The sequence below is a fragment of the Saccopteryx leptura genome, chromosome 2 (genome assembly GCF_036850995.1).
Source record: "Saccopteryx leptura isolate mSacLep1 chromosome 2, mSacLep1_pri_phased_curated, whole genome shotgun sequence".
Taxonomy (NCBI): domain Eukaryota; kingdom Metazoa; phylum Chordata; class Mammalia; order Chiroptera; family Emballonuridae; genus Saccopteryx; species Saccopteryx leptura.
The window spans coordinates 79,871,906-79,890,060 of NC_089504.1; positions in this window are offsets into that span (position 1 = coordinate 79,871,906).

An 18,155-nucleotide genomic window follows, 5' to 3' on the forward strand; every position below is an offset into this window, starting at 1 on the left:
GATTTTTGCAAATGAACTAGCTCAGTGCCCTTTAGGAGTTCATAGTCTGGTCAGAGAGAGAAAATTGTAAACATTTTTTTAAAAGATTTTTATTTATTGATTTTAGAGAGAGAGAGAGAAAGGTGTGTGTGTATGTGGGGGGATGAACAGGAAGCATCAGCTCACAGTAGTTGCTTCTTGTATGTGCAAGACCAAGGTTATGTACCAGCAGCTTCAGTATTCTAGGTTAACACTTTATTCAACTGCGCCACCACAGGTCAAAAATTGTAATAAGTACTATTAAGAAGGTGTCTCCTTCTCTTTCTTCTGCCCTCTGTCTCTATTCCTTCCTTCCTTCCTTCCTTCCTTCCTTCCTTCCTTCCTTCCTTCCTTCCTTCCTTCCTTCCTTCCTTCCTTCCTTCCTTCCTTCCTTCCTTCCTTCTTTCCTCCCTTCCTTCCCTCCTTCCTTCCTTCCTTTTTCTTTCTTTCTATCTTATTTGAGTGAGAGAGACAGAGAGAGAGAGAGAGAGAGAGAGACAGACAGACAGAGAGAGGGACAGACAGGAACAGACAGACAGGAAGGCAGAGAGATGAGAAGCATTGATTCTTCTTTGCAGCACCATAGATGTTCATTGATTGCTTTCTTATATGCAACTTGAACAGGGACTTCAGCTGAGCCAATGACCCCTTGCACAAGCCAATGACCTTGGAATGAAGTCAGAAACCTTGGGTTTCAAGCCAGTGATCTTTGGGCTCAAGCCAGCAACCCCGTGCTCAAGCTGGTGAGTCCATGCTCAAGCCAAATGAGCCCGTGCTCAATCTGACGACCTTGGGGTTTTGAACCTGGGTCCTCTGCATCCCAGGCCAATACTTTATCCATTGTTCCACCACCTGGTCAGGCTCTTTCTTTCTTTCTTTCTTTCTTTCTTTCTTTCTTTCTTTCTTTCTTTCTTTCTTTCAGTGAGAGGAAGGAAGATAGTGAGGCAGACTCCCAGATGTACCCTGACTAGGATCCATGTGCAAACCAAGCTATTTTTAGTGCCTGAGGCTGATATGCTCCAACAGAGATATTCTTAGAGCCTGGGGCCACATTTGGACCAGTCAAGCCACTGTCTCTTGGAGGGGAAGAGGGAAAGAAGGGGGAGGGAGGGGAATTAGATGGTCACTTCTCCTGTGTGCCCTGCCTGGGAATCAAACCCAGGATGTCCTTACTCCTGGCTGATGCTCTATCCACTGAGCACCAGCCAGGGCCCTCTCTATTTCTTAATAACATTTTTACATTTTGCCACACAAAAATCTAGTAACTCCAGTGAAAACACTTCAATGAGTCACATGTCTGGTGCAATGCTGATATTGTACATTTCTACTTTTTAATTTCTAAGGCAGTTGGAGCAGTGCATAAATATCACAACTACCAGCCCTGGCCGGTTGGCTCAGCGGTAGAGCGTCGGCCTAGCGTGCGGAGGACCCGGGTTCGATTCCCAGCCAGGGCACATAGGAGAAGCGCCCATTTGCTTCTCCACCCCTCCGCTGCACTTTCCTCTCTGTCTCTCTCGTCCCCTCCCGCAGCCAAGGCTCCATTGGAGCAAAGATGGCCCGGGCGCTGGGGATGGCTCTGTGGCCTCTGCCTCAGGCGCTAGAGTGGCTCTGGTCGCAACATGGCGACGCCCAGGATGGGCAGAGCATCGCCCCCTGGTGGGCAGAGCGTCGCCCCCTGGTGGGCGTGCTGGGTGGATTCCGGTCGGGCGCATGCGGGAGTCTGTCTGACTGTCTCTCCCCGTTTCCAGCTTCAGAAAAATGAAAAAAAAAAATATCACAACTACCAAGCTGTTGGTCATATTGCACAGTCAATTATATAATTACATGTCTGCCTTTAAAATACGTCATTAACTTTCAAACTGTTCCTGGGTTGTGTTGATGCACACTGAAGATCTGCACACACACCTGCATTAATTTCTTCAACTGGGAACAGAAAATCATCTTGTTAAAATGAATGATGTTCACAATCATTGAAAATAAAGCCATAGGCATAAAATAGGATCTCTTAACTATTTTTCACTCCATCAGAGAGTAAACAGCTGTAAGAGTATGCACAGCAGAGCCAACACCAGTTGCACCTGTTTAAATCAATTCCAAGTATTTGTTGTGCAAGAACATGCTGTTGTGACACGTCTCCCCCTCCCTGAGCCAGGTGAATCTCTGAGGGGAGGGGAAAGCCCTAGGTGCATGGTTCTCAAACTTCTGTTTAAGAATTATCTGGATTGGGGGGTGGCATAATTCTTGTTAAAATGAAATTTCTTTTATTCTCCCCTCTACCCTTCATTTTGCTAATTCTCCCATGTAATTTTTCCACAGGTGGTCTGGATCGCTCTTTGAGGATCACTGCCTTTTATCTCAGAATGAGAAGTTTTAGTTTCAGAAACTAAGCTTTTAAAAATGAATAGGACCTTCACATGTTGTGGACAAGGCCCACTGGGGGTGAGGATGATGGAGACGCAGAGACTCGACTCTGGGGACCAGGTTCAGTGATGTAGATCCACTTTATTCAGGAAGTAGGCTAGCTTATATACACAGGTTCAGCCTATAGGGTGTTACAGTGTGTTCTTCAAAGCCAATGGCTAAAAAGATCAAGGAGCTGCCTGGTTGGTGCTGAGTTACTTCCTTACAGTGGGCGAGCTCCCTCCTGGGTGTGCCTAGGAAGGTTTCAGGTGCTGAAGTATTCTCACAGCATTGCATCAGCCACAGCTGCTAGGAATGTGCTCTGCACTCTACCTACATTTCCCCTTCTCTTTTAATTAGGGCCAGTTGGACTTGATTAATGACAGCTTGTTGTTATTGTACCAGGGCCTGGGGGCCTGTCAGGGGCCATTCTCTGGTTTTGCTCTGCTAAAGTCTTCATATCTCTCCAGGTGATGGGGTGCTCACGTTGGCCATGAAGTCTTCTTCTGGAGACTCACCATTTCCTGGGTTGGAGGGTTCATTGGAGGGGTCATCTTGGGACACCAGGACTGGCCTTATGTTTTGTCCTGGGATACAAATTGGCTGAGGGCTGTTTTCTGGAAAGACACAAGCATAACCTCTCCTTTGCATTAGAAGGGGCTGTGGACCCCGCCACTGTGCCGTGGCTGGGTCCTTCCAGAGTCTCAATGGTAAAGGGGTTCAAGAGTGGCAACTTCTGCTTCTTTGGCTGGCGGAGCTGATGGCGCAGTTAGCAATTTGGTTGGTTTTGTTTTTGCGCGCTCAACCGCGAGTGTGTTAAACTTGGAGGCTAAGCCACTTTTCTCCTCAGTGGAGGGGGATGAGGGACTCCTCAGGGAGAGGGGTAGCCTGTACTACTTTTGGAATAGGGGGAGGGTCCTTAGCGGGAGTTGGCTAGTAGGGCAGGAGTGAGACCAAGAGGGAAGGTTTGTCCTTCGTGTACTTCTGCTGAACGGACGTGCTGGAGAGCTTGGGCCCAAGTATCCGGGTTCCAAAGAGGCATGTCCCAAAGCCAAGGGTTGAAACCTGAGAGGATTTCCTAGTAGGTACAAAGATCCTTTTCATTAACTTTAACTTGCCTACTCTGCAATAGGGCATAGAGAAGGTTTCCTATTGTAGAGGGTCACTCACCCATCCCTTGGATGCTGGTTGGGTCCCTGTCCAGGCACCAGTTGTGGACAAGGCCCCCTGGGGGTGAGGACGATGGAGACACAGAGACCTGACTCCAGAGACCAGGTTTAGTGATGCAGATCCGCTTTATTCAGGAAGTAAGCTAGTTTATATACACAGGTTCAGCCTATAGGGTGTTACAGCGTGTTCTTCATAGCCAATGGCTAAAAAGATAAAGGAGCTGCCTGGTTGGTGCTGAGTCACTTCCTTACAGCGGGCGAGCTCTCTCCTGGGTGTGCCTAGGAGGGTTTCATGTGCTGGAGTGTTCTCACAGCATTGCATCAGCCACAGCAGCTAGGAATGTGCTCTGGCTCCACCCACAACATGTCATCTTTTCTTATCAGTCAGAAAAAGCCAACTCTTTGTCAATCAAGTTTTCGCACATGGAGCAAACTTATGGAAAACTGAAGGTATAAACAGTGGTAAGTGACAAACCAAGAACAAAATTGCTTCTCAAAAAACCCAAGTGGCTGCAAAGGGGAGTGGTTGCCGCTGTGGTTTGTGGATGGGCCCATTGTGCTACTGTCTGAATTTCCTCTCAGATTGTAGATCTATACAACATAGAGTACACAGAGAATTGGAGGCCAGTGATTTAAATTCCTTCATTTTTTGGATAAATAATCTGAGGTGTTTTCTCTAAAGTAGCAGAGATTGAACTAAACCCCAGCTCTTTTGATTCTTCAAAAATTTCTAGTTTTCTAAAAAAAATAATGTAGTATCTTCAGTGCTCAGTCTACTGAAAGCCCTTTGGAGGCACATTCTCTTGTGAGACAGGCAGCCTGGTCGAGGAAGGAAGGACGTCCCTGAGAACTTTCTTTTTTTTTTTTGTATTTTTCTGAAGCTGGAAACGGGGAAAGACAGTCAGACAGACTCCCGCATGCGCCCGACCGGGATCCACCCGGCATGCCCACCAGGAGGCGATGCTCTGCCCCTCCAGGGCGTCGCTCTGCCATGACCAGAGCCACTCCAGCACCTGGGGCAGAGGCCAAGGAGCCATCCCCAGCACCCGGGCCATCTTTGCTCCAATGGAGCCTCGGCTGCGGGAGGGGAAGAGAGAGACAGAGAGGAAGGAGGGGGTTGGGGGTGGAAAAGCAAATGGGCGCTTCTCCTATGTGCCCTGGCCGGGAATCGAACCCAGGTCCCCTGCACGCCAGGCCGATGCTCTACCGCTGAGCCAACCGGCCAGGGCTCTGAGAACTTTCTTAGTGCCCCTTTCTGACGGAAGGACTGGAGCCAGCAGATCAGGGCTGGTTCTCTAGCCGAGGCCATCATGCAGGATGCCACAGGACTCAGGAGACTTCCTCTGAGGCCTTCCTGCTGAGCATGCTGTGGGCTGTACAGGGAGTCACCTGCCATTGGCCACTGGCCTCTCTATTTCAGGTTCAGGAGAGGCACCAGGACAGGAATCCCTACAAGATCTTCACACCTGCTTAGAGTCGGCCCCATGCCAGCTACGATGCCACTTTCCCACCTCCCTCCCACTGTAGACAGCACTAATTCATTATGACAGTCATTTCAGTAGAGCTAAAACCTAGTTTCACAGTCCTTCTCAAAATAGCTCTGCAGGTAGCCACTTTGGATCATCCAGTCAGCGTGAGAGAGGAGACTTGCTTGCGATCCTGTTTCTGAGTGATTCTGTCCAAAAGTGATTCTAAAGCTGACATTCAGAGAGTAGAGCTTACAAGACCTTGAGGAGGGAGAGCACAGAGTCAGGGCTTCTGAAGGGTTCCCTGCAGCAGCCCAGGTGCAACATGCTGGCTTCCAGATGGGCATGTGGCTCCCTTCCCATTGTGTGTGTGTGTGTGTGTGTGTGTGTGTGTGTGTGTGTGTGTAATGAAGACCCAAGATAACCAGCTGGAGCTGTAGGTTCACTTTGCAGCCATAGAACAGAGTGACTTCACTGATGGGGATCAAACTAAGTCCTTGACTTTCCTGGTACAGTTCTCAACCAACTGTACTAGCTCATGACCAACAGAAACAATAAAAGCTTGTTGCTCGAAGTGTGGTCTGAGGACCAGCACGTTGGCCTCCTTGAGAACTGGTTAGAATTGCGAACTTCAGGCTTCATCTCAGACTGAAATAGCAATTCAAACTTTAATGTATGTTCATAAATCATACAGTTGATTTATATGTACATGAGAGTTTCAGAGGCACCAGCTTAGAAAACTCACTATATAGCACAATAACTTCAAGCTGCTTAATATTTTAAGGATCTCTCCCATGCCCAGAAATGTCCTGGACTCCTTGGCAGATGTCCAGTAAGCATATGACAGGCCTCGACTGCAAAGGTAGCTCAGTTGCGTGCAAAGGCACTGGAACAGGCATAGACTGGCTTTGTGATCCATGTTCTGGAAAGAAAAGCCTGTTCTTATTTTGTGTAGCCTTTTTATTTCTCTCCCTTCAGTGATATTATTTCTTCCATCCTTTCACACTGCTTTGCACTGCCCTAATAGCTAACTTTCAGGGTGTCTTCCAATCCCTCTGGTTGCTTTGAGGCTTGTCTCACCCCTCCATTCCCACTGTCCTCATCTGCTTCTCCACCTCTGGCTCAGGGTACTGACCAAGCCCTGATTTTGCAGAGTACCCCTGATAAGGCTTTTCTCCACCTCAGCTGTTGCTGATTTGTGTCTGCCATTCAGAAGGGCCCAGGATCTTAGTTCAAAAGGCAAATAATAAGATCTGGAGTAGAACTGAATAGTGGATCCTGCATGCTGATAAGAGAAGCAAATTCTTATTCAAGTGGTCCATTAATTGGGGTCTTTAATTTATTCTGGAAACAACTAAAGAGCTCCTTGGGCTGGGACTCCCATCTAACTAGGCACTAAAAGGCTAAGTGATATATGCCAACTATGTTAACCAGGTGACATGCCCTCTAATCTTTTTTTTTTTTTGCATAAGGCTGGCTACTGAAGACTGCCATCTTGAAAGACTGCTTGACCTGTGGTGGTACAGTGGATAAAGCATTGACCTGGAATGCTGCGGTTGCTGGTTCGAAGCCCAGGGTTTGCCTGGTCAAGGCACATACAGGAAGCAAGTACTATGAGCTGATGCTTCCTGCTTCTCCCCCCTCCTCTCCCCCCTCTTCTCTCTCTAAATAAATAAAATCTTAAAAAAAAAAGGACTGATTTGCCAAGTGCCTAGTAATGGCTATAATCACTGTTATCCCTGCTAATGTCATTGCTGTGTGTCAAATGCCATGGTGTAATCATTTGACTATGTCCTTTTAGCATTTTGAAGAACAGTTATTAGAATAAACAAGTCAGGGTGTCTCTAAAGTCTGTCAGTGAAGGAAAGATTAGCTGTTGGAATGGTTCCATTTGCCTTTACCGTCCTCGTTCAGTCCATTAGCTGGGGGCACAGGGCACCTCACAGCTGCCACCCCTGGCTTCGGCTGACGGCGACATTTGGAGAAGGCAGGCCTCTTTATATCTGACTAAAAGAGCCTGTGGATTCATTCTATTTCCTAAACTCAGACAATGTTAAGAATCTGTCACCATTTCCATTAAGAGAAGATTAATGAGTAATAATGATTAATTGCTGTTGTACCACCGCTCTTGTGTGTTTTTCCCTCTGAGGACTATATTGGGTGAAGATTTCTACTCTTACAATGTTTTTAGACAAAACTGTACGATCCTTCACTGTACAAGCAGATCAGCCACTAATCACATGTGGCTTTTTAAAATTTAAATAAATAAAACAAACATTTACTTCTTCAGTCACACCAGCCACATTTCAAGTGCTCAGCTGCCACATGTGGCTAGTGGCTACTGAGAAAGGACACTTCAGCATCACAGAAAGTTCTTTTAGTGCTGACACGGCTCAGTAGACTTTAGAACAGGGGTCCCCAAACTTTTTACACAGGGGGTCAGTTCACTGTCCCTCAGGCTGTTGGAGGGCCGGACTATAAAAAAAAAGCTATGAACAAATCCTTATGCACACTGCACATATCTTATTTTAAAGTAAAAAACAAAACGGGAACAAATACAATATTTAAAATAAAAAACAAGTAAATTTAAATCAACAAACTGACCAGTATTTCAATGGGAACTATGATCCTCTCACTGACCACCAATGAAAGAGGTGCCCCTTCCGGAAGTGCTGCGAGGGCTGGATAAATGGCCTCAAGGGGCCGCATGTGGCCCGCGGGCTGTAGTTTGGGGACCCCTGCATTAGAAGAACATGGTCTGCTGAGTTTATGGGCCTGAGTAAATCTGACTTCTGCTTAGTAGCTGAGTGACTTTAGACAAGTCGTTTGATGCTCCGAAGGCTCAGGTTTGGCATCTGTTAATGGGGCAGTGCTCCCTGCCTGGCAGCTTAGTGGAGAGGATGGAAAGAGAAGGTCCTTCTGAGAGTGCCTGGAACCCTCACCCAGCATTATCTGCTTTCTCCTGCTCTTCCTTCCAGAATTACCTATTTCTCTGCACTGTTCTCACCTGCATTAGTGGGAACCTGGTTTGAGCACTGAGGTTGGCCTGGGGTAAAGAGAATCCCCTCCCCTCAGAGGTAGACGAGAGGAGCCTGTGATGTCCTGAGTCTGACTGCTGCCTGCCCCAGCAGGCTGAGGGAACTTCTAGGGAAGGGACAGGTTTGGCTTCTTCTACACACAAGGTCTCTATGCTTTCAGTCATTGCCTGCAACAAGTGGGTGGGTCACAATCAGCAACGTTTCTTACTGAAATAAGACACCTAAGTTTCAAGTGAATGCTTATAGAGCTCAGTGGTTCTCAAATTTAATGAGCAACCGAGTCACCTGGAGGGCTTGTTAAAACACGGATTGCTGGGAACCCCTCCAGAGATTCTGAGAATGTGCGTTTGAGTCCCAGGTGCTGTGCAGCTGCGCTTGAGTTGTGGCCCTGCATGGGACCCCTTCACCTGCAAAGATTAAATTGTCTGTATCCTTGGGCTACCCTGAGGAGGTCTACAGACCTCCTCAGGGTGTGATCATTCCTTATAACATAGTAACAATGTGAGCCATTCTCAAAATTAACAATAATGAATCAACACCTATTTTGGGTCATCTCAAAACCAACTGCATATGTAATTTTAGTGTCTGCTTTTTGCACTTGTATTTACAATTACATTATCACCAAATGATTTCCAGAGCTGGCAACATTTAACTTTTTTTTTTTTTTTTTTTTTTGACAGAGACAGAGTCAGGGAGAGAAACAGATAGGGACAGACAGATAGGAAATTAGAGAGATGAGAAGCCATTAATTCTTCATTGCAGCACTTTAGTTGTTCATCGATTGCTTTCTCATATGTACCTTGACCAGGGGGCTACCGTAGACAGTGACCCCTTGTTCAAGCCAGAGACCTTGGGCTCAAGTCAGCAACCATGGGGTCATGTCTATCATCTAACACTCAAGCCAGTGACCCCATGCTCAAGCTGGTGAGCTGGCTCAAGCTGGCGACCTCAGGGTTTTGAACCTGGGTCCTCCATATAACAGTCCGATTCTCTACTCACTGCTTGGTCAAGCAACATTTAACTTTTGATGTGGGTGTTTCTCAATCTGAGTCCTGTGGATGTTGTAGGCCATACACGTAGGAGTCCAGGAGTCCCTGTGTTTGAGAAATAGTAGCCTGGTGGGGCCGTGGTGGGGCAAGGTCTCATCACGTTTCTCACGAGGAAGGCTTGTGGTATTTTGAGTGGAATAATTCTTTTCTGTGCAGAGAGGGACTTGCCCCTCTTTGAAGGACCTCTGGCATTGCTGGGCCTTGCCCATTGAATGCCAGATGGTGCTCCAGATTCGTGCGGCAACCCCAAACCACTGTCAGATTCCCCCAGGGCGGCAGTCAGAGCTGCTCCTTCTCAGGTTTGCCTTAAGTCAGCTCAGCCTCTGCCCCTGGGGCCTCCCCCATTTCTGCTTCTCTCTTTTATTACTTCCAGGCTACCAGTAGGAGACTGAGAAAGCCCATCTCCAGACAGGTGGTGGGGCCATCTTTCTAGTCTATTGGTTTCCCCGGTAGAGGACAGCAGTGCCAACAACGCTCTGCCTGCCTTTTAGGTAGGAGTGGTCAGCCTGGACTCTCCTCCCTCCCTCTTCAGCTTGCCCTTCTTTTTGGCAGTGCTCACCCCTAGACAAGGTTCTCCAAGTGCCTCTGCTGCCTGACACTGTTGGCCAGGATGCTCCCTCCGGAGGGGTGGGGACGCCCGTGCCCTCTGCCCGCAGCCTGGGCACCCGAGTGCTCAGTGATGGTGGTGGCAGTGGCAGGAAGCAGCGCTGGGAGGCCTGTGCCTTTTGCTCTTTGTGGGTTTAAGTCCCCAGTTCATCTCTTGCTTTCTTGACCTCCAAATGCTCCTTCCCAGAAAAAAACCTGAATCAGTCTCTTGTCTTTAAGTTAGTTTCTGCCAAACTATGGCAGATGTCAAGTAGCTGACTGATGGTAATTCCCCCTGCCCCCACTCCATCAGGCAGAGGCTTAGACAAAGCTCAGAGAAGGCGAGGTGGGCAGCTGCTGAACCATCCTCGGTCCCGGTGGAAATAGGAAGAGGATGCAGGAAGGAGCCCGCCTAACCCCGTTAGAGCAGCTCGGAACCTCAGGCTGTCACTGCCTGGTGAAAGGGCTCACAGTCGTCGGATTAATGCTGCTTTAGAGCAAGAACACTTTCCTTTCTTTGAGAAACACGCGTGGCTTGGCCTGCATTTTTCTAGAAGTCACAGCTTTTCCAAGGGGGATTTTCCCTGGTGCTCTCTTTCCCGGGCACCCTCTCCTCTGCTTTCTCTCACACAAGCCCTTCAGTTTACCTTCTTTGTGTGAAACAGGCAGCACCTGCCATTCATCGGGGACTCCTGACAACTCCAGCCCCCCGGAGCTCACAAGGGCCAAACTTCTCTCTAAACCCCTGAAGGTCACTCTGCAGGGGTCCCGGGCCAGGAGTTCATGCAGTTTGGACCCTTATGCTGTAACCCTATTCCTGCCCATGACCCAACACCCTGGGGTGAACTCTTTGTCCTTGAGGCTATGACACAAAATGTGGCACATCTTAGATCCCAGATCTCAGACAACAGCCCATCTCAGAAAAACTCATAACCCAGGAGGCTAACAAGGGCTCAGGGAAGTCCTGAGGCAGAAGGAAGCAGGAGGGCCAGGAGGCCTGGCAGGGCAGACTCCCTGCTGCCTGCCTTTTCTCTCCTCAATATACTTTCCTGGACCCCTCCCACCTTGCACACCCCCACCCCCTTCATTCTCATCAAAACGTTCCTCCTTTCACATGGAGGTGCAAACGACAGATAGTGGCTAACAGCATTCTCCTTTCAAGATAATTGTGTATAACGAATATGTAAATTATAGAGAAAGAGAATAATATAATGAATCCCTCTACAGGTGTACCTCAGAGATGTTGCATATTTGGTTTCAGACCGCCATTAAATGAGTATTGCAATGAAGTGAGTTGTAACCTTTTTGTTGGTGGAGGGTCTTGCTGTGGGATAAACAGCTGTGTTAGGCTTGCTTGCTGGTTCCCGGCTGCAAGCACTTTGCAGGATTAGTGGGTGAGCACGTGGCAGGAATCCAGGTGTCTCTATGAGAAGCGATGGGTGCTTTCCCTCAGCGGTGCCTCCCAGATCACTCTCCCGGCACTGCACTGCGAGGTGCGTTCCCTGATTCCCTCAGGCACCACCCTGAGGGGTGGTGTTCCTGATCCCTTGTCTTCCACTGAGAAAGTGTTTTTTCTTTGTTTATTCACTCACCCGGCTCTGTGAGCCTCCAATAAATGAGTAATGGCTTGACACTTTCTGACTTTGTAGTTCCTCTACTGTCTGCCCGAGTTCAACGTGAACCTGCCTGGCCTCAACCACTGGCATTACCCTTGCCTTCAGTTTTTAAAAACACAACATCTTGAAGGTGCAAAAAATGAGGTATGCCTGTCTGTCTATCACCCAGCCTCAACATTTATCAGCTTATTGCTAATCTAGTTTCTTCTATACCCCCACACACCATTTGGAAATCCAACCTAAGACATTAGTTCTTTTCAGTACGTGCAGAGGGCTGTCTTAAGCCACAGTCTGACCACGTCACGTGCTGGTGAAGAACCCTCAGTGGCATGAGAGAGTCTACAATGCTTGGGGGGTGGGACACGGCCCTGCGCAATCTGGTACCATCCACCTTTACGGCTTCTACCCGTCCACTGCCCAGCAGACCCTACCCTTCCAGGCACACTGGACATTGTTCCCCAAAATGTCCCTTTTTAAAAATCTGTCACTTGATATAAGTGTTTCCTCTTGTCAGACTTTTCATCCTTCAACCCCAGCTCAGGGGCCATCTTTTATCTGAAGCTCCCCCTGAACTCTCAGAGTTAATCAGGCCCTGCTCTGGGCTCCCATGGCATAGAGACACTTATTTACAGCATTTATCAACAGGGATATATTACTGACTATAAGATAGGCCCTGTTCTAGGGGGGTTCCAAATCACTATTAACTTATTGAGCCCACATAATGCCACTCTCCTGAGGTTATGGTTAGGGAAAGTGAGGCACAGAGAGGTTTAGGTCACCCAGTTCCTAAGTTGAGGCTCCTCAGGTTAAGAAGCCTGGCTTCTTAACCATCCTCCAGGCTGCTTATTCTAGCACAAGTCCAGCACTTGTCAAATATGGGTCACAGACCATGAAGTCTTTGAAACCAGAGGCCGAGCTTGCGCTCCTCGGGTCTCTCATGCTAATGCGCTATCTGGCACAGTGCAGGTCCTGAACACCTTCCTGTGGAACAAACACAAGGAACTCTTCCTGGTCATTTGGTGAAACTAGAAGTTATGGACTCTTCCTAAATCCAGTTATAATTCTCACAGGGGTTAGGGCCTTAGGCTAAACAGGTTCTCAATCTTTCTCCCACCTAACAGTGCTGCCGAGTAGGAGGCACTCCCTTGCTATAGGGCTCTCTACGGCTCTCACCTGGGAAACCACACTTCCATGAAGTTGGAGGGGTACTTGGAGGCGGTGGCAGATTTAATGGCAGGAGCACTGGGTGCGTGCCCTGGGCCCCGACTTCTGAAGTGCCCCGCAAAACTCCAACTTTATACTTTTTTCTAATGACATCAAGTTTGGTTTCATATGTGCAATTTTAACATTAATAGTACATAATATTTTTTATTTATTTAAAAATATGGTTAACATGTATTTTTTTAATATTATTTTTTTGAATTTTAATGCAGTGACATTGATGTTCCGAGAAAACATCTCCAGATTACTTTGACCTTTGATTCTGCTGCATACTCCTCACTCAAAGTCGAATCGTCCTCCGTCACCTTCTATCTGGTTTTCTTTGTGCCTCTACCCTCCTCCCACTCCCTCCCTCTCCTTCCTCGCCCCCTCCCCACCCCTCCACCCCACTCCCTGTTAACATGTATTTTTATTTTCTCTGTCTCTCTCTCTCTCTTTTTTTAAGGGGCCCAATATTTTCTTCTCTGCCCTGGGGCCTCAACTGACCTTAATCTTCCTCTGTCTGGAGGTGGTGTGGGTTTCCCACGAATAGTTTGAAAAAGCCCACAGGTGTTTCTGAGAATAACTGAGCTGGAGCGCTAGTGTGAAATTCTAGACAATAGTCTCCAGATGGACTGAGAGTTTGGGGACATTGGAGACAGGGTCTTCCCCCACTTTCCAGACTCTCCTAAAGCTTATCCCTGAAGCAGGCTGCTGAGAATGAACAGCATTCCTTTCCTTATGGAAAACATTTTCTTTTTCTTTTCCCCTGATGTCCGATGGGTTGCTACTGGAATTAACTGCCCATGGGAGGGAACTCAGAGAGGAGACAGGAGAGTGAGAATGTTTACAACCTTCCTTGATGATTCTATTCCAAGGACTCGGGTCATTAGCTGCCGGCAGCAGACAGTATGCATAATTTCCCATAGTTAGTGACCAAATTTGGGCATAACTCTATTTTTTTTTATCCCTGAGGTGATTGTTATTTACTGAAAATTCTTTTAGCAAATCCTAGCAGCAGAGTTTTCTTTCTTTTTAAATTTTTTTTCTATACAACTTTCACTAATTAGAAGCTAATTTATTCACTGTCTGGCTATAATGTAAATAATGACCTAACTTAAGCCTTTTAAACCAGAAGTTCTCTAGTGGTAAACCCTCAACCCTATGACCTTGTGCATCACGGCATGCAAAACATCCATTGCAACATGGGGAATGGCTCAGATGCATTTTGGCGATTGCAGCAAAGACTATACACAAAACAAAAGCCAGATGCTAATAACCAGTTCTACTGCTTAGTGCGACCTCAGGAAAGTCATGCTGCCTAATTAGTCCTTGTTTCCCTCATTTATATGATAGATTAGGAATGTGGCAATTAGGTTTCTCTTGTACCCCAATGGGATGGATCAGTAATGGCTGCCTGGAATACTAGGCTAAGAAAGTACAGGGAAGGGTGCTGTCATTAATTGTTGATGTCTGCTGTGTGTGAAGGAGCAAGAGTGGCATAATTTACCAAGTGTTTGCCAGCTCTGGGCTTTGCGATGCCTTATGTCTGTCCTGGTAGAAATATACAGAATGTGTTCAATGTGTGAGCTGGCCATAGAGGCAAGATTGACTAAGCAAAAGTTTAGTATTTCAGTATATTATTTATTGGTATAGATCACCAAAGCCTCCAAAAGATGTGGGTACCCTGGGAGCTTTGGTGCACCCCAGAATTTGTTGTGCTCTGGATGAGCCTGACACCTACCTGGTCTCACAGAGTCCTTTCTTGTTTGTTGTTACTAACCAAGCTGGGCTTTTAGATCCCCAGGTCACCTGGCACGTTGCTGGATGAGGGTAGTTGGGGGACTGAGATCAGTGGCACCCCAGGAAGATATGTTTAGTTTTCTCATGTGTGTAGTATTAGTAGTATTAGAATACTGAGACATACAATTCTTTTTTTTATTTTATTTTTTAATTTTTTTTAGAGATAGAGAGAGAGTCAGAGAGAGGGATAGATAGGGACAGACAGACAGGAACGAAGAGTAATGAGAAGCATCAATCATCAGTTTTTCGTTGTGACACCTTAGTTGTTCATTGATTGCTTTCTCATATGTGCCCTGACCGTGGGGCTACAGCAGACCGAGTAACCCCTTGCTCGAGCCAGCAACCTTGGGTTCAAGCTGGTGAGCTTTGCTCAAACCAGATGAGCCTGCACTCAAGCTGGCGACCTCGGGGTCTCGAACCTGGGTCCTCCGCATCCCAGTCCGACGCTCTATGCACTGCGCCACTGCCTGGTCAGGCGAGACATACAATTCTTGTAATCTTTAAGTTTAGAAAAGTGTTCAGATATCCCAATAATGAATCCATTTAAGATATTTTCCCAGTCTTAGAGAACTTACATTACTTGTTTGAGATCACATAAAGTAGAGAGGAGGAAAATAACATATACAAAAAGCTTACTGTGAGCCAGGCACTTTATAGAGTTAAAAGTCACTTAGTCTTTTCATTATTTCACAGACAAGGAACTGCTGATGCAGTCACTGAGTCACTCGCCCACATCTGCATAGGAAGAGCTCTGATAATAGCACACATTACATCAAGACTTCTGTATGTTTGGAAACTGTCAAAGCATTTGTATCCAGTATCTTGGTATTTGTGAGAACCGGAGAGTGTTTTTAAAAAACCATTAATTATACAGATGTTTGTAGGCCAATTGCTAATATAAAGAGTTGTCTAAATGTTTATCTTTTCTTTTTTAATGTTCTTTTTTATCAATGATTTTTAATTAATTTTAGTTTATTGTGTTAACATGGATTCAAGTGTCCCACTCAATATATATTTTTTCTTTTTATAAATTATGCCATAATAACATGTAATAAAAATTATGTGAAATATTTTCCTTTAACATTTTATAAGTCAATCAAATGCATACCACAACAGATTATTTTGGCTGTTTAAGTAGAGAGTTCTTATGATTTTATTATTTTAGTAATACAGAACTTCAAGCTGAGACTATACTCAGAATTAAGTTTAGAAAATGGAATTCTAAAATATTGGGAGTAGGAAAAAAACAACAACCCAATCAGGGCTTCTGTGCTCTAGAAAAGTAGGTGTTATCACTGCTGTATATCTTCACTGTGGTCAAAATTAAAAACCAGTCCTCCAAAAAAAATGAAAGCATTCGGGAAAAATACAGCAACTCCAGCATATACTATAGCTTTTTCTTTAGCAGTATAATCTCCAAAGAGTGAAATGTATTATAGAGTTGTGAATAAAATATTGATGGAAAACTTAAATTTTCTAGGTGAAATTTAGGTCTGTAACATTGTACCAGTAAAAACTGGACTCTAGAAATAATGAAGATTCCCAATAACAACTGTGATTGGTAAAAATTTTGGGCCTGTCCTGTGGTGGCACAGTGGATGAACTGTCGACCTGGAACGCTGAGGTCACCAGTTCAAAACCCCAGCCTTGCCTGGTCAAGACACATATGAGAGTTGATGCTTCCTGCACCTCCTCCTTCTCTCTCTCTCCTCTCTTTAAGATGAATAAGTAATTAAAAAAAAATTAAAAATTTTGATATAAATATGAAAACAAAGCTGATGAATTGAGTTCTTATTTTTAAATTTATATAGAAAGCAATGTTTCTATGAATGTTTCAATAAAATAAAGAGGAAAAAATAATGTTCTCTATAGTTAATTGATAGAGGATTTTAATCAACTTAATGAATGTGACCTGAGATAAGCATTAATACTATTCTCATGAAAATGTTGGCATTCTCAAATATTGAAAATACTATTAGGTGCAAACCTCATAGTTTTTAACCATCATTGGGTTGAACACAGGGTCAAGATGTCTTGTACCTTTTCCCTAAACATAAAGAAGTTCGTAGGTCCTTTTCTCTGAGAAGTGGGATTCATTTTGGAAGGAAAGGAGATGTGAGGAGTGTGGATTTCAAACCTTTCTTAAATTTGACTGCGTGCCTTCAAATTTGCGTAACAAGCTCAGGTTCAATTTAAAATCCTGACACTCACTATGTGACCTTGGGCATGTTATTTAACCACTTTGTGCCTTTTATTTCTATCTGTAAAATGGAGACAAACCCAGTGAGTTTTTGTGGAGATTAAATGAAATGATGCAAGCAAAGCATTTAGCATTAGTGTATACCCATATCTGTTAATGAAATGTTTGGGATTCTGGTCAGAACAGAAAAGAAAATTATCAACAGGATGAAGAATCCAGACAAGCAGTGAAGAGATTAGCTGCTTACTCCAGTGGTATAGAACAACCGGCAGTCACCCAGGTGGGGCTACAGAGTTCACCTACTCAAACAAGGAGAAAAAACTTTGAAAGAGATTTCAATTAAAAATAAATAAGAGTAGGCCCTGGCCGGTTGGCTCAGCGGTAGAGCGTCGGCCTGGCGTGCCGGGAACCCGGGTTCGATTCCCGGCCAGGGCACATAGGAGAAGCGCCCATTTGCTTCTCCACCCCCATCCCCTCCTTCCTCTCTGTCTCTCTCTTCCCCTCCTGCAGCCGAGGCTCCATTGGAGCAAAGATGGCCCGGGCGCTGGGGATGGCTCCTTGGCCTCTGCCCCAGGCGCTGGAGTGGCTCTGGTCGCAGCAGAGCGACGCCCCGGAGGGGCAGAGCATTGCCCCTGGTGGGCAGAGCGTCGCCCCTGGTGGGCGTGCCGGGTGGATCCCGGTCGGGCGCATGCGGGAGTCTGTCTGACTGTCTCTCCCCGTTTCCAGCTTCAGAAAAAAAAAAAAAAAATGAGTAATGGTAATAATGCCCGTTAGATAGCTGAAAGGCATGGGCTTGGTGAGGGCGGTCTGTCCATGCACACGAGATAGGTTTGACCTAAAGCCCAAGAGCCATGATTCTTTTTGGCTCCAGGAGGCCCATCTTGGTAATATGTAGGGACCACATGGCACATTCTGCAGTTGATTCTTTAAATGATCACGTGACTCGGGATCAACCATCTTCTCCTGTCAGAGATGGTAAATCTGCTCATTAGTTGAGTGACTTTTCAAAGCCTCAGAAGACATTGTAGAAAGAGATAATAAAGTAAATCAAATTCATAGTATTAATACTGTACTTTGATGTGGTTCAGGTTTGTTTTATAATCACTAGCATAGGTTGTATGTATTGTAGTTTAAGATGTTTGAAATAAATCTGGCATATTAATCTGATTATAATTTGACATGTGTAATTTCTATTTTTCATGATATTTTAAGGGTGTAGTTTACTTTTATTAAGTTTGTAAATGATATTTAAATGTTTAGGATAATCTGGTTTGCAATATTTTATTTTAGTTTGACTGATTAAAAGGAATTCCTTAAGTGTGTAGAAAGATTTTGTTTTTTCAGTAAGTCGGCCTGGCTTTCAGAGTGGTTGTGAGAATTAGGTATGTTAAATGTGTAAAATTTAAAAAGTGCCTGGGAGAATTTAATTCACAAATTGGGTTAATTATTTAGAATTTAATCTTTTAACCTTATCAGTGAATTGAGTATAATCAAAGAAGAAGTGGCTGTGAATTCTTATTTTTGCATAAAAGTATTAGATTTATAACAAGACTACTAAAATGAACTTAAGGCTTAGGGAACACTAGCTTTGAATTAACCATTTCAATATAA